This window comes from Arachis ipaensis, chromosome B9 (assembly GCF_059453495.1).
Source record: "Arachis ipaensis isolate K30076 ecotype BB chromosome B9, ASM5945349v1, whole genome shotgun sequence".
Lineage (NCBI taxonomy): Eukaryota > Viridiplantae > Streptophyta > Magnoliopsida > Fabales > Fabaceae > Arachis > Arachis ipaensis.
The window spans coordinates 122,086,763-122,091,751 of NC_142444.1; the positions used below are offsets into that span (position 1 = coordinate 122,086,763).

The 4,989-nt window shown below is 37.3% G+C and overlaps 1 non-coding gene across 1 annotated transcript; it reads right to left on the reverse strand.

Moving 5' to 3' along the window:
* Positions 1-1,398: 1,398 nt before the first annotated feature.
* LOC148546154 (small nucleolar RNA R71) lies at positions 1,399-1,506 on the reverse strand. The gene has a single exon (XR_015901061.1). It is a non-coding gene; the product is annotated as a small nucleolar RNA R71 (small nucleolar RNA).
* Between the last annotated feature and the right edge of the window lie 3,483 nt (positions 1,507-4,989).

The window sequence follows — 4,989 nt, forward strand, 5'->3', positions numbered from 1 at the left end:
TTGCGTCTTTTTTGTGTTTTTCTCTTTCTTCATTAAAAATTCTAAAATCAAAAAATTATCTTTCCCTTTTTCACTCATAAATTTTCGAAAATTTGAGTTGACTTTTTCAACACTTTTTAAAATTTAGTTGTTTCTTATGAGTCAAATCAAATTTTCAAATTAAAAATTCTGTCTTTTTCAAATCTTTTTCAAAAATCAAATCTTTTTTATTTTTTTTTCATATTTTCGAAAATTTTAAATTGATTTTCAAAAATCTTTTTCTTATTTCTATTTCATATTTTCAAAATTAATGCTAACAATTAATGTGATTGATTCAAAAATATTAAGTTGTTACTCTCCTAGTAAGAAAGGCTCAATCTTTAAATTTTAAAATCATATCTTTTTGTTTCTTGTTAGTCAAGTAATCAACTTTAATTTTCAAAATCGAATCTTTTTAAATTTCTTTTTCAAATCTTTTTCAAAATAAGTTTCAATCACATCTTTTTCAAAATCAATTTCAAAATCTTTTCTAACTTCTTTTCTAACTTCTTATCTTTTCAAAAATTGATTTTCAAATCCTTTTCAATTAATTACTTGACTTTTTGTTTGATTTTAAAAGTTTTCTATTTCAATCATATCTTTTTCAAAACTACCTAACTAATTCTCTCTCTAATTTTCGAAAATCACCTTCCTCTTTTTCAAAATTTCTTTCTAATCATTTTATTTATTTACTAACACTTCTCTTCATCTAAAAATTCGAACCCTCTCTTCCTCTTGGTGTTCGAATTTCTCTTTTTCTATTCTTTTCTTCTTCTACTCACATACAGGAATCTCTATACTGTGACATAGAGGATTCCATATTTTCTTTTCTGTTTTCTTCTTTTTCATATGAGCAGAAATAAGGATAAGAACATTCTTGTTGAAGCTGATCCTGAACCTGAAAGAACTTTGAAGAGAAAGCTAAGGGAAGCTAAAGCTCAACTCTTTGGAAAAAATTTGACAGAAATTTTTGAAAAACAAGGAGACATGGCCAAAAATAATAACAATGCAAGGAAGATACTTGGTGACTTTACTGCACTAAATTCCAATTTACATGGAAGAAGCATCTCAATCCCTGCCATTGGAGCAAATAATTTTGAGCTTAAACCTCAATTAGTTTCTCTGATGCAACAGAATTGCAAGTTTAATGGACTTCCATCCGAAGATCCTTTTCAGTTCTTAACTGAATTCTTGCAAATCTGTGATAATGTTAAGACCAATGGGGTTGATCCCGAGGTCTACAGGCTTATGCTTTTCCCATTTGCTGTAAGAGACAGAGCTAGAATATGGTTGGACTCTCAACCTAAAGATAGCCTGAACTCTTGGGATAAGCTGGTCACGGCTTTCTTAGACAAGTTCTTTCCTCCTCAAAAGCTTAGCAAGCTTAGAGTGGATGTTCAAACCTTCAAACAGAAAGAAGGTGAATCCCTCTATGAAGCTTGGGAGAGATACAAGGAACTGACCAAAAAGTGTCCTTCTGACATGCTTTCAGAATGGACCATCCTGGATATATTCTATGAAGGTCTGTCTGAATTATCAAAGATATCATTGGACCATTCTGCAGGTGGATCCATTCACCTAAAGAAAACACCTACAGAAGCTCAAGAACTCATTGACATGGTTGTAAATATCCAGTTCATGTACACTTCTGAAAGGAATCCTGTGAGTAATGGGACGCCTCAGAGGAAGAGAGTTCTTGAAATTGATACTCTGAATGCCATATTGGCTCAGAATAAAATATTGACTCAGCAAGTCAATATGATTTCTCAGAGTCTAAATGGATTACAAGCTGCATCCAACAGTACTAAAGAAGCATCTTCTGAAGAAGAAGCTTATAATCTTGAGAACCCTGCAATAGCAAAGGTGAATTACATGGGTGAACCCTATGGAAACACCTATAATCCCTCATAGAGAAATCACCCAAATTTCTCATGGAAGGATCAACAAAAGCCTCAACAAGGCTTTAATAATGGTGGAAGAAACAGGTTTAGCAATTGCAAGCCTTTTCCATCATCCACTCAGCAACAGACAGAGAATTCTGAGCAGAATCCATCTAGCTTAGCAAATATAGTCTCTAATCTATCTAAGGCCACTCCGAGTTTCATGATTGAAACAAGGTCATCCATTCGAAATTTAGAGGCACAAGTGGGCCAGCTGAGTAAAAGGGTCACTGAAACTCCTCCCAGTACTCTTTCAAGCAATACAGAAGAGAATCCAAAAAGAGAGTGCAAGGCCATTACCTTACTTGGTGTGGCCGAACCCAAAGAAGAGGAGGAGGACGTGAATCCTAGTGAGGAAGACCTCCTGGGACGTCCAGTGACCAATAAGGAGTTCCCTTTTGAGGAACCAATGGAATCTGAGGCTCATACAGAGACCATAGAGATTCCATTCAACTTACTTCTGCCCTTCATAAGCTCTGATGAGTATTCTTCCTATGAAGAGGATGAATAAATTACTGAAGAGCAAGTTTCTAAGTACCTTAGTGCAATCATGAAGCTGAATGCCAAATTATTTGGTAATGAGATTTGGGAAGATGAACCTCCCTTGCTCACCAATGAACTGAATGCATTGGATAGGCAGAAATTACCTCAAAAGAAACAGGATCCTGGTAAATTCTTAATTCCCTGTACCATAGGCACCATGACCTTTGAGAAGGCTCTGGGTGACCTGGGGTCAGGCTAAAAATTAATGCCACTCTCTGTAATGGTGAAACTGGGAATCTTTGAGGTACAAGCTGCCAGAATCTCATTAAAGATGGCAGACAACTCAAGAAAAGAGGCTTATGGACAAGTAGAGGATGTGTTAGTAAAGGTTGAAGGCCTTTACATCCCTGCTGATTTCATAATCCTAGACACTGGGAAGGATAAGGATAAATCCATCATCCTTGGAAGACCCTTCCTAGCCACAGCAAAAGCTGTGATTGATGTGGATAGAGGAGAGTTGGTCCTTCAACTGAATGAGGACAACCATGTGTTTAAAACTCAAGGATCTCCTTTTGTAACCGTGGAGAGGAAGCATGAAAAGCTTCTCTCACTGCAGAGTCAACCAAAGCCCCCACAGTCAAACTTTAAGTTTGGTTTTGGGAGGCCACAACCAAACTCTAAGTTTGGTGTTGAACCCCCACATTCAAACTCTAAGTTTGGTGTTGGGAGGTCCCAACAATGCTCGGATTATCTGTGAGGCTCCATGAGAGCTCACTGTCAAGATAGTGACAATAAAAAAGCGCTTGTTGGGAGGCAACCCAATGTTATTTAATTATATCTATTTTATTTTTATTACTATTTCATTTTTTATCAGGTTGATGATTATGTGAGGTCACAAAAACTACTGAAAAATTAAAAACAGAATGAAAAATAGCATTAAAAACAGCACACTCTGGAGGAAGAGCAGTCTGGCATTTAAACGCCAGAAACAAGCATCAACCTGGCGTTAAACCCCAGAAACAGGCTACATTTGGGTGTTTAACGCCAGAAACAGGCAGCAGTCTGGCGTTAAACGCCAGTATTGCATACAAGGGGCGTTTTGCACGCCTAATTGGAGCAGGGATGCTAAGTCCTTGGCCCTTCTAGATCTGTGGACCCCACAGGATCCCCTCAGGATCTGTGGATCCCAAAGGATCCCCACCTACCCCACCTCTTCTTCTCTTTCTCTCTAACCTTTTCATAACACTCTTCTCCAAATACCCTTCACCAATCAACTCCATTTCTCCTCCAAAACCATCATACAACCCACCTACACCCACCCACTCAAATTCAAACCATCACTCCTTCCTTTTCACACATCATAACCACCTAAAACCCCCCTTGGCCGAACCATTCACACACCTCCATCTCCTCCATTTCTTCTTCTTCTTCTACTACTTCCTTTCTTCTTTTCTCAGGGACGAGCAAACCCTTTAAGTTTGGTGTGGTAAAAGCATTGCTTTTTGTTTTTCCATAACCATCAACGGCACCTAAGGCCAGAGAAACCTCAAGAAAGAGGAAAGGGAAGGCAATTGCTTCCACCTCTGAGTCATGGGAGATGGAGAGATTCATCTCAAGGGTCCATCAAGACCACTTCTATGAAGTTGTGGCCAAGAAGACATCCTCATTGAAGAGGACAAACCCATCACTAAGAAAAAGATGGAGCAAACAAGAGATCATGGACCTCAACAAGAGCATGAGGAAATTTCTCACCATGAAATCCCTGAGATGCCTCAAGGGATGCACGTCCCTCCACAGAACTATTGGGAGCAAATCAACACTTCCCTAGGAGAATTAAGTTCCAACATTAGACAACTAAGGATGGAGCACCAAGAACACTCTATCATCCTCCATGAGATTAGAGAAGATCAAAGAGCTATGAGGGAGGAGCAACAAAGGCAAGGAAGAGACATAGAGGAGCTCAAGAGCACCATTGATTCTTCAAGAAGAGGAAGACGCCACCCTCACTAAGGTGGACCCGTTCCTTAATCTCCTTGTTCTTATTTTACTGTTTTTCATTTACTATGCTTTATGTTTATGTTTGTGTCTTATTACATGATCATTAGTATTTAAGTGTCTATGTCTTAAAGCAATGAATGTCCTATGAATCCATCACCTTTCTTAAATGAAAAATGTTTTAATCACAAAAGAACAACAAGTACATGATTTTAAATTCATCCTTGAAACTAGTTTAATTATTTTAATGTGGTGACAATACTTTTTGTTTTCTGAATGAATGCTTGAACAGTGCATATGTCTTTTGAATTTGTTGTTTATGAATGTTAAATATGTTGGCGCTTGAAAGAATGATGAAAAGGAGAAATGTTATTGATAATCTGAAAAATCATAAAAATGATTCTTGAAGCAAGAAAAAGCAGTGAATACAAAAGCTTGCGAAAAAAAAAGAGAAAAGAAAAATGGCGAAAAAAAAGAGAAAGAAAAAGAAAAAGCAAGCAGAAAAAGCCAAAAGCTCTTTAAACCAAAAGGCAAGAGCAAAAAGCCAATAGCC